The 12,042-nt window shown below is 42.9% G+C and overlaps 1 pseudogene; it reads left to right on the top strand.

Annotated features, from left to right (window-relative positions):
• The first annotated feature begins 7,206 nt into the window (after nt 1-7,206).
• LOC102485261 (transcription and mRNA export factor ENY2 pseudogene) lies at nt 7,207-7,558 on the top strand (annotated as a pseudogene).
• The last annotated feature ends 4,484 nt before the right edge of the window (nt 7,559-12,042 follow it).

The following is a 12,042-nucleotide window of genomic DNA, read 5'->3' as shown; positions in this document are numbered from 1 at the left end:
GTACACTAGTCTGGGCCAAAAAAAAAAAAAAAAAAAAAAAGGAGTTCTTAAAAATCCTAACCACAAAAATAAAGTAAAATTTTTAAAAACCACACTATAAACATCTCACATTTATTATCGAATGATCTTGTGCAGCAACTGTAAACAGCTGGTAAAATATCTGGCATCTACTACAGCGAATATGCTGAAACCAATCTCAGCACGCTCCTCTACAGACTTCCTTAGTTCCTGAGGGAAACTCCATTGTCAGTCATCTAAGCACGGCACAGTCAGTCTCATTATCACAGGAAGTGTGTGTCGTGAACGGCTGTGAAAGGACCCTCCCTCATCCTGGTCAGAACAGGAGACCTCAGTTTTCAGTGTCCTTCCAATCTTAAGGAGGACCTCACAACAGATCTCTCAATTCTCTAGGTTCCACAGACGTGGACGGCCCGGGATCTGACATAATACACTTCCTACGCTACCATTTAACAAAAGAACAGGAACCGAGACTGGGGGCGCACCCGCGGCAGCTGTGAAGGCACCTGCGTGATAGCAGAGTGGTACATTAAGAAAGAAGGTCTAGGGCCACACAGTGGTATGACGGTGGTTAGGGCTCTGGATCCCAAACAGCTGACTGTGCAGTTAGAATCCTAGACCTGGTGACTCGAAAAACATGCTGGGCCTATGGGCGTATGTACCCAAAATCCTAGGAGAAGGGACTGCAGTGTGGCCATCCACTACGGGGGTGATTTCTCACTTTCCTTACTTCCCTAGGAGCGCACGTGCGCTATAGCAATTTTTTTTTTTTTTTTTAAAAAAAGAAGGTCTTCAAGAATTCTGGCACTGGCCAGGCAGACAATCCAAGGAAACTGAACGAGACAAAGGCATCAAAAATCATTCCTTCCCATTGTTCCGATTCTGCATTCACCAAGCAACCTCTGATAAACTCACTTCTCAGCAGGGACACGGTGAGCTTTATAGTTCTCATTATAGATAATAAGACATTTAATAAATCTGTGAACTTTCAGGATAACCCAGCAGCCCCAAATCCATTCATGATGGAGTTTCTGCTTAAAAAAGATGACTTCAAATTTATCAAGATGACAAAAGGCAACAAGGGATTGGGTCTCCCCAACAGAACTTTCCATTCCAACTTTTACAAGATGTACAGTAGCCGAGCAGCAGAGGAAACTTGAAAGTTGTAAATGCCACTGGCTTTCTCGTTAGCTTAGAAGCAAATTCTTTGTTCTTCTTTATTCTTTTTTAGATTTCTGCTATTGGGTGAGTGTGCTTGCCAAAGAAACAAAGACAGATAGAGACGGAAAGGGAGAAATCACACCATCCCTTTTTGTCCATTCTCTTGGGATTTTGGACACACACACACACACACTCACACTCACACTCACACTCAGCATGACTTTTAAGTCGCCAGGTCGGGGACTCAAACCATGGTTGGTCATGTGTGAGTCCAACACCTTAACCTCCATGCCACCTGCTGGCCCCATTTGCTGCTCTTTTTCATAATGATTCACTAGTTTCTTTAATTATCTCATTTCACTTGGTTTTAATTTTCCTGAACTACAGATAAGATCAGAGCTCAGCATGTGAAAAGGTTGTAAGATCACAACTTTCAGAAAAAGAATGAAAGGAAATAACCAAAGAGTTCGCATTTATGGGATTAGACATGGGATTAGAAGAGACTTGTTTTCTTTATATTTTCTGTATTTTCTAACTTTCCTACAATGAACATTATCCTGTTCAGGCTTCCTGCAAAGAACAAGTACTCATTCAAGTTGCCTTAAAAGAAAAAAACGGGATTTGTCATACAGACACACAAAGAGCCACAGAGGAAATCTCACAGGAAGTTAACAATTGGGTCACATCCAGTGCCCTGAGTCCAGAGCTAGGGGGTGGCCGCAGGGAGTTCTGCACTAGCACCTCCAGGAGAGAAATGGGCCTGCCACAAGGCTGCATGTACACACCTCACGTCCAGGTGGGCTTTCCCACCCTCACCATCAGCTAGAAACATTCTTTCTTTGCTTCCAACTTAAACCCTGAGTTTCTTTCATGTTAAGTGTAGGGCTGTGGTTGAGATACAAGGTTAGGAAAACCTGCACCTTTCTCTCAAGAATTATCACTGTATTTTTCTCTCCTTGGTGAGCATACACGCCCTAAGGAAAAACTTCTTAAAAAAAGAGAAAAGAATTATATTTGATCTGGGGGCCAGCAGGTGGAGTGGGGGTAAAGGTGCTGGAATCTTACAGGCCAACTAGAGGCTTGAAAATCACACCAGGCATACATATGTGCATGCCCCAAATTGTGAGAGAATAGAGTACAGGCCAACTAGAGGCTTGAAAATCACACCGGGCATACATATGTGCATGCCCCAAATCGTGAGAGAATAGAGAAGAGATTGCAATGTGGTCATTCATCTTGGGCGGTGATTTCTCACTTTCCCTCTCGCAGTCTCTCTCTATCTCTCTGGCAAGCACATGCATGCTATGGCAAACACCTTACAAAATTATTTAGTTTTTTTTTCAGATAAGTGGAATATATACTCATGGTGTTCTAAAAGATACAGCATTACAGGTGAGAATGTAAAAACGTTTCCTTCCCCTTCCCTGACATCTTTTCAGGGGCAGAGGACTAATCTATGACAGGATACTTTACATTTAATTATGCATTTAAAAATCATAAATATATTATTTAACAAAACATGACATCTTATAAGTTTTTTTTATTTATAACATAAAGTAATTATTTTTATAAAAACTAGAAAATGCTGGGACCAGCAGTTAGCGTAATGGCTATGTCGCTGGACTGCCATGTATCTGACCGCGGTTCGAGTCCCGGACCCGGTGGCTTAAACTCACGCCAGGCGCATGTGCGTGTGTGCCCAAGATCCCAAGAGGAGAATGGAGAAGGGATTGTGGCGTGGCCATCCCCCCAGGGGGTGATTTCTTGCTTTCTGTCTCTCTGTCTCTGTCTTTCTGGTGAGCGCACGCGCCCTATAGCAAAAATCTCTCCAAAAATAAACTACAAAATGCAGATAATTAAAAGACAAAACTAGGTCATCACACAAAACTATGAAATAGTTTAACTGATCGGTTTGGGCCAGCCTGTGGCCTACTAGTTAAAAGAAATAGATCCCTCATAGCTGACTCCATAGTTCGAGTCCTAGACCTCACAGCTTGAAAAACACACCATGTGCATGTGCGTGTGAGCCCAAGATCTTGACAGGATGAAAAAATGGAGAAGAAGGAATTGCAGTGTGACCGCATTTCACTGGGGAACAGTTTCTCCCTCTCTCTTGCTGTCTCTCTCTGGCAGAGAGATAATACACACCATCTGATATTTTTAAATTATTGGTTCCATTTTCCTTATCGTTTTTAAATATTTAATTTTATTATCATCATTATTATTTTTAATTTGCTGTGGGGCAATTTAGAGAGAAAGTGAGAAAGCAACTGCCAGGTCTGGGACTTTAACCGTGGCCTGCCATGTGGGGAGTCCAGCGCCTTAACCACCACACTACCTGCTGATTCCATTTTAAATAATATTGGTTTCTAACCTTTGCTATGTACAGAGCAGTTAAATATGCATGAACAAATGGGGACAGTAGATGGTGTCGTGGTTACGTAGCTGGACTCCCACGTGGCCGACCATGATTTGAGTCCCAGGCCCAGTGACCTGAAAATCACACTGGGTCCATGTGCATGTGTGCCCAAGATCCTGGGAGAAGGGGCAGTGGGGTGGCTGTCACCCGTGGGGGATGATTTCTCACTTTCCCTCACTGCCTCTGTGTGTGTGTCTCTCTCCAGTGAGTGCACACACTCTAAGGCAAAAATCTCGAAATAAAAAAAAAAAAGTGTGTGTGTGTGCATGTGTATGTATGTGTGTACGCATGTGTGTGTATGTATATATATATATATATATGAGCAATTTATTTTGAAGTATATTAAATAACTCACCATTATAGAAATATCAATATTTTAATTCCTACTGCACTTTTCATTTATTCTGTTCTAGTTTAACTGACTAAAATGAAGATAACTGTAAAAGTGTTTTCAAAAACTAAAAATACCAAATAAACTAATAATGTAGTGAATTTTTAAGATATTCATATATGTGTGTGTGTGTGTGTGTGTGTGTGTGTGTGTGTGTATACATTTGGGGGTGGGGGCGGGGAGAGGATTTTACTATAGGTCACGTACACTCGCCAGAAAGACAGAGAGACAGAAAGCAAGAAATCAGCCCCCAGGAAGGATGGCCACGCCACAATCCCTTCTCCTCCATTCTCCTCTCAGGATCTTGGACACACACGCACACGCGCCCGGCATTGAGTTTAGGACATCAGGTCCGGGTCTCGAACCGCAGTCAACTACATGGGAGTCCAGCAATGTAGCCATTACACCACTTTCTGGTGCCAAGAAATTCATTTTTTAAGGTCTGTTTTGTTTTTTCTGAGACAGGAAGATACCCCTGATAGGGTATTATCACACCACAATCCCAAGACCCAGCCACCCAGGGCCACAGTTGTGTTCGTCTGTGTTCACCTTAGGGTCCAAATTCAGGTCCCTCCTACTGGCCCTGGTATCACACTGTGCCACCCTATTGCCTGTGCCATCGTGGCTGGGCCTAATATTCGTTACCAAACATTCTCAGACTGCCTTAGAACTTCCACTTGATGTGGTCACTTATAGCGAATGGTGGTTTTTAAACCCTTTAGAGAAATTTTCTTCAAAGAAGCTCTGAAAAAAACAAAGAGTTGTTCCATATAAAGGTATTAAAATGGAATATATATATACATGCTATTTAAAAAGATCCAGAGTACAGAAGAGGGCATATAAAAAGGAACCATCACTGCCTGAATCCTTCCCTTTGACCCTGAACCACCTAAGACATTTCAAAGAGCAGCTCAGGGCATAGTGGGCAAACCACTTCCATCAAACTAACCAGGCACATAAATGCAGATACCTGGGGTTAGCAGGTAACATGGTGGTTAAGGCACTGGACTTCCACATGGTCAATCATGGTTCGAGTCCTGGACACTTGCTTTCTCTTTCTCTCTCTCTCCTTCTCTCCTTCCCTCCCTCTCTCTGGTGAGCACACATGCCCTATAGCAAATTAAAATAATAATAATAATAGAAAAAAATTTTAAATGCAGATTCATAGATAGCATTCTAAATCTTCTAGATCCGTATCTAAAAATGTACTCTAGGAATATGTTTGAGAACCCCACATTCCTGAACAGCTTAAACATAAGAAACTATTCTTAAGAATATTGCAAAGAATTTGGTGTATATTTTCCCAATTAAAAAAAATTTTTTTTCCACTAACCAAAGTGGGATTATACTAATAAACTGCCTTCCAACTTGCTTTTTCACATAAATATATGTTGAACAGTTTGACATGTTACATGTATAAATATAAACAATTTCCAAATTCGAAATGGTAATTTCTAAAAATTTACAGTTTTCTATACATGAGAAAACAAAGACTTTTTAAAGAGAATGAATAACACTGCTGGCCTTGTGAGGCAGTAGTCAGGTACTACATCGACATAAGTGGATTCCACATGGCCAGTAGGGGGTTCCAATCCCCGGCCCTTGGACTTCATAGAGGGCTTGCTTGTGCATGTATCCCCAAGATGCTGATGGGATGGGAACTGGTGAAAAAGGATTGCGCTATGACCAGGCCCCACAGAAGGGTGCTTTCTCTCTCTCTCCCCTCTCCTCTCATGCACACACGTAAATAAAAATAAACCTTAAGGGGAAAAAAATGAATAACTAATGTTTTAGTCTTAACTCGTTTTATTATTTCAAGTACCTGAAACTGATTGTAGGATTTAGTGTTGGGGATAGAATATGAATAATGTACTAATAGAAGTCTTTATGGGAGATAACTCTGGTGTGAGGTTTGGAAGATCAATTCCAGGTTTTATAAATTGGTTAATTAGTTTAATTAATTTTCCTGTTTTAGAAATACTTGTTAACTCTTAAAAGCAATTTTGAAAGTTTCAAGTCATATTTTACATCAGTCAAGTAGCTATACACGAAGAATAATTTGAAAATGGGATAAAGACGTAAGCAGTTTCCATGCTACTTAGTGTGCTTTGTATGTTTTATCTTTACAGTCAAACTCTTCTTTTGTGTTGTTGTTGTTGTTGTTAATGTCATGGGGAGCACATATTCACCAAGACAGAGAGAAAAGGCACACCCCAGCAGGGTCCACCCTGACAGGATCCTGGGGCATATACACCTGTGCCTAGTGTGGTTTGTCTGTTCTTTTGTTTCGAGGTTTTTGCCATAGCACACGCATGCTCACCAGAGAGACACAGAAAGAGGTAGTGAGACAGAAAGTGAGAAGTCACCCCACAGGGGCATGGCCATACCACAATCCCTCTCCTTCATTCTCCTTCTGAGATTTTGGGCACATCTGCACATGTACCCAGCATGATTTTCAACACACCAGGTCCAGGACTCCAACCACAGTCAGCCATGGGGGAGTCTAGTGAGTTCTAAGCCACCGGGTCCGGGACGCAAACCGCGGTCGACTACGTGGGAGTCCAGCGACATAGCCATTATGCTAACTGCTGGTTCCCGCAATTGATATATTTTGTGCTGACTTTAATAATGCTGAAGTATTCAACATGCTTTCAAATAATACTTTCTGTACTTGCAAAATTATGGAGCTTTAAAGCTAACCATCTTTATCATCATTTTAATATAAGATGGGAGATATTTATATAGGTGACGGTGACAAGGTGCAAGATCTTTACCACAGGGTAAGAGATGGTGTGTAACAGCAGTTCCAGCTCACTGGTTCTCAGATTTGACGCGGGACACCCAGGTATTATACGTGTTTGTGGGGAGGTGTCTCATATCCATATTTATGTTTTTATTTCAAGAATATGGAGAATGTTTCGTGATAAGCAGATCGGGATCCAGAACAGCTGTGGTACTTTAGGATCACCACTGCTCTGACCTGGTAGACGAATTTGAACAGGCAGCCGTCAGGACTCTAAGTGGCTGAATGGCTTCGAAAGTTTCTGGTTTTCCTTAAGTGGATTAGTACCCCATTTGGAAACCATTGCTATAAGATGGACAGATTTAAGAGTCTGATATTTCATCAGGGCATTATACATGTATACCTTAAAGGGAAAAAATGCATTTTCTTGAGGTCAAAATCTTAAATTTTCTGAAAATGTGTGTTCTAGCTTTCTGTGTGCTTAGGTGCCCAAGCTACTGAGGGTCTAAGTCGGGGCAGCCGAAGAGTGTGGTTAGCAAGATGAACAAAGATGCGCAGATGAGAGCAGCGATTAACCAAAAGTTGATAGAAACTGGAGAGAGAACGCCTCAAAGAGCTGCCGAGAGCTAAATTAATTGAATGTGGCTGGAAGGATCAACTGAAGGCACACTGTGAAGAGGTAATTCAAGAAAAAGGACTGGAACACGTTACTGTTGATGGCTTGGTGGCTGAAATCACTCCAAAAGGCAGAGCCCTGGGGCCTGACAGTGTAAAGGAGGAGCTACAAAGAATAGGAACATTCCCCGCTCAGCACGCCAGCCTTTAAGATGGAATTAGATTGTGTTGTTCTGTGGTTTACTCTGAAAGCAAAACTCGCCATAAATTAGAAATCAGTTTCCCAGAGTAAAACCCTTTTATGTATGATGGTATACAGTTTTCAGTAATGATGTCTACATTGTATTGATTTTTTTCCCTAAATGTGTTATTTCAATAAATATCTCATGAATGAAAAGAAATCTTAAATTTTCTGTTAGATTCTTTTAAGTAAGTTTTGTTCAGTTTTAAATGTTCACAGAATTTCTTCTATATAGAAGTACTTGTTAGTCTATTTATTTACATATTTTATATGGTATAATTATTGTTATTTTTAAGGTTTTTGCCATAGGGTGCACGCACTGGCCAAAGACACAGACATAGAGAGGGAAAGTGAGAACTCCTCCCCTGGAGGATGGCCATGCCACAATCCCTTGTCCTTCATCCTCCTCCTGGGATTTGGGGCATACACACATGCATGCTCGGCATGAGTTTCAAGTCACTGGGTCAAGGACTCGAACCACAGTCAGCCATGTGGCAGTCCAGTGCCTTAACGACCATGACACCTGTTGGCTCTGATATTTAGATTTTTAAAATGTCTTTGGTACCTCTATTACAGCCTTTTACTTAAAAAGGAGAGACAATTTTGAAGAAAAGAACAGCACATAGCAAGTACAGCACCTGCTACACTTAACAACCCGGCTTCAGCGACAGCCCACTCCACGAGCAGGGATCTGCTTAAACCTTCCGATAATGCCGGCAGGACACAGCCTCCTGTTAGCATTCGCTATTCCTTTCCCACGTGTCTCCTAGAATTCTCATTAATGAGAAGGATGAGTTTTCAAACAGACTCCTAAGTACTTATTTTATATTTTTTTTGGAATTATTTATTACAGTTTATTTATTCATTCATTTATTTTTAATTTGACAGAGAGAGACATGGAGAGAGAGAGAGAGAAAGAGGGAAAGTGAGAAAGCAAGCCACCTGGTCCAGGAATCAAACCGTAGTCAGCCATGTGGGAGTGTCCAGTGCCCCAACCACCATGCCACCTGCTGGTCCCCTCCTAAGTACATATTTTAAAAGGCCAATTTTTAAAATCTCATTATTTGTCAAGTACAAGTTTATGGAAATATATTTTTAAAGTTTTTTTAATAACCTAGATTAAAATTAATTTGTATTAATGGAAAGAATAATCATAAGTTTCATCTTCTGGTTTCTGCATCCTGGCGTGTTGAAGGTCTCCCTGCTTCTGTTCTCCCCATGCCCCCCACTACATTTTATTCTCCACTCCGCAGCCGGATTAATTTTTTAGATCATAAATCGGATCATGTCACTCCTTTGTTTACAACCTTCCTGCACTCTGAATTCTTGCCTTGTTTACCCTAAATCTAGTAATTAGGATGCAATCAAATAAACCCAAAATGTAGGCTGTTCTTTAAAAAACAACAAAAATGAGACAAAACGAAAACAAACTGGTCTGGCTTCCTTATACTGGGATCTGAATGCAATCCAAAGTCCTCACCTATATGCGACCTGGACCCCCAAGAAACCAATGACCCAGCCTCCTTCCATTTTCTCCCTCTACTCACACCAGTCTCTATAACAGCCTCTATATTTATTGGGTTGTCAGAAAAGTCATGACACAGTTTTTGTGTTTCCATGCAAAAATGCATCATGACTTTCCAACAAGCCATAACACATAAAGACAGTAGGTCCAGCCGCAGTAACACACACTGGCTAACACTGCTGCTGGGCAAGCTCAGGCCCCCTGTGGGGCCTGGGTTCCATTCCTGGTCTCCCCTAAAGTCTGGGCGTGGTGGCATGCACCTGCAGTGTCAGCTGCTTAGGGGACTGAGGCAGGAAGATCACAACACAGCAAAACCCTGGCTGAAGAAGAAATGAAGACAACACAACCTCAATCTCATCTCAAGGCCTTTTAACACGCCATTCCCTCTGTCTACAAATACTACTAATTAGAGCGCAAAGCAAAACCATTCATTCCCAAGATAAAAAGGATTACCATGTCATAATGCATGCATTATCTACTGTGGCAAAATCAAAACACAGTGGTTTAAACTAATACCGTTTGTTATTACTCATGAGTCTGCAGGTCAGCTGGGCAGTTGTGCTGGGCTGGGCAAGCTCCACAATCCGGGCTAGGCTCACACATTCGTGAGTCTACAGTCACCTGGCATGGTGACAGGGAGCTGGCTGGTGCAGGACAGCCCCTTTCCATGTCCAGTGATTGGCTCCCTGTCAGCTGGAGCAACCAGACAACTGGTAACCCACAGGCTAGCCAGCCCAGCGCAGCTTGCTCACGAGCAAGAACAGAAGCATGAAAGGTTTTGAGACCTACGTTCAGTTACCATTTCCAATGCAGTCTGCTGTCCACAGCAAGATTCAAGAGGGAGTGAAAGTCACATTGCAAAGACTACAGAGAGTGGGAAGGGTAGAGAATTGGGGCCATTTTTTAAATAAACCAGTCACATCTCATGACAAGAACTCTATTTTAAAATGATGGGGAAAAACTGAAAAATACAAAGCCTAGCGTAACCTATACTTCATACTTACACCCACATAAGGCAAGGTTTCTTTTTCAACTTATGCACCGCCGACATTTTGGCCCAGGAAATAAACCTAGGCCTCTTCAGTCTTTGGACAGAAAATAATAGTTTCTCCTTCAGAGAAAAGCAAATGAGGTAACTTGCTAACCCAGTAACAGGACAGTCAGCAGGGCTGAGACCAGGATGAGGGGAGCAAAGTGCCTAGGGGACAAAATTTGAAAGGGAACCACTCTCAGGGCCAGACAGTGAGCCAAAACCTAAAGCAAGAGCCTGGTGTTTCCATGTCGCCTCTCACCCAGGAGGAACTGCACTTCCCGGCAGGCAAGTGAGACGGCACCCTGCTCTCTGCACCCTGAGGTCTGTCGGCACCCTGCTCTGTACCCTCAGATCTGTCGGCACCCTGCTCTCTGCACCCTCAGGTCTGTCGGCAACCTGCTCTCTGCACCCTCAGGTCTGTCGTGTACTAAGCCTTGGCTCTGACATCTTCCTGCTCATCATCTCTGTGTCCCTTCAACGAAGCATGGGGCCTGCCCAGAGGGAACCAAGGAGCCCTGAGGAAGAAAGGGTCACCCACAAGCATACCATTGGGATACTTGCCGAAGTTATGAAACTGTGAAGGCTGAAAAGAGCAGCACTCTAGGAAGATTCCACAACGCTGTCCTTTAGAAAGCAGCCTTGTGCCTAAAGGGGCTTATAATTTTAAGTACGTGTACTCACTTTCAATGAAAATGTTAACTTTTTCTTTTTAATTACTACATTTAATGAAACCACTGTTATCACCCAAGAGCACTGAAAAACAATAGCATACTGTGTGATGAAGAATGTGAGCTTTGGGGGCCAGCAGGTGGTGTAGTGGATGAGGAACTAGACTCCCACAAGGTCAACCAAGGTTTGAGTCCTGGACCTGGTGGCTTGCTTTCTCATTTTCCCTCTCTCTCTCTGTCTCTGGTAAGTACACATGGCCTATAGCAAATTAAAAATTAATAATAATAAATGAAATTAAACAAATAATTTTTAATGTTTTATTTTAATTAATTAATTTTTTATTACCAGAGGGTGCATGTGCTCAACAGAAAGAGAGGGAAACGGCAAGAAGGGAAAGGGGGAGAAAGCAACCCAACGGGGCATGGGAGCCGTCGTGCCACGATCTCTCCTCTCCTCTCCTCCACCCTTTCAGATTTGGAGCATGCATCTACAGGCACCCAGATATTTTTCAGGCTGCGGAATCTGGGACTCAAACGGGTTGGTCAGCCATGTGCGATCTGGCTGCCTCAACCACCAGGTGACAGGCTGGCCCAGGAATGTGGGTTTTAATAAATCAGTTTCATGCAAAAATGAATACAGAATCAGGTTTCTTTTACACAGTACAATCAAATTCCTTCCATACTTACAGTCTTTTCTTTTTTTCTTATGTTTTGCTACAGGGCGCATGAGTTCACCAGGGAGAAACGCAGAGAGAAAGCACCCCTCCCCCCACCATGCCCCCTCCCCCCCATAGAGAATGGCCACACGGGGGATGGCCACATTGCAATCCCTTCTCCTCTATTCTCCTGTCAGGATTTTGGACACACGAGTACACACGCCCAGCATGTTTCTCAGGTCACCAGGCCTGGGACTCGAACTGCACAGTCAGTCATGTGGGATCCAGACTCCTTAACCACCACCCCATCAGCCGGCCCAATGCTCTTAATGAGTATCTTCAATGCTAAGCAGTCAGAAAACCTGAAGGTGTCTCTTATAAGACAGAAGCAACAAACGAACAAACAGAAACTGCAAGGAAGCCTCCCCGCGTTATGGGCGACACTTCATCCATCTCAGGAAGACAGGCCAACGCTCCGCCGCACCCAGAAGGGTTTGTAAAAGGTCTGCAGGGCAGTTCCTTCCTCTCCCGTGACTCGCCCTTCCCAGGACACAGAAGCAGTTCACCAGCAG

The sequence above is a fragment of the Tupaia chinensis genome, unplaced genomic scaffold (assembly GCF_000334495.1).
Source record: "Tupaia chinensis unplaced genomic scaffold, TupChi_1.0 Scaffold138425_1, whole genome shotgun sequence".
In the NCBI taxonomy this organism is placed as follows: Eukaryota; Metazoa; Chordata; class Mammalia; order Scandentia; family Tupaiidae; genus Tupaia; species Tupaia belangeri.
The sequence above is the reverse complement of the archived record's forward strand: the minus strand, read 5'-3'. Positions and strand labels throughout refer to the sequence as shown.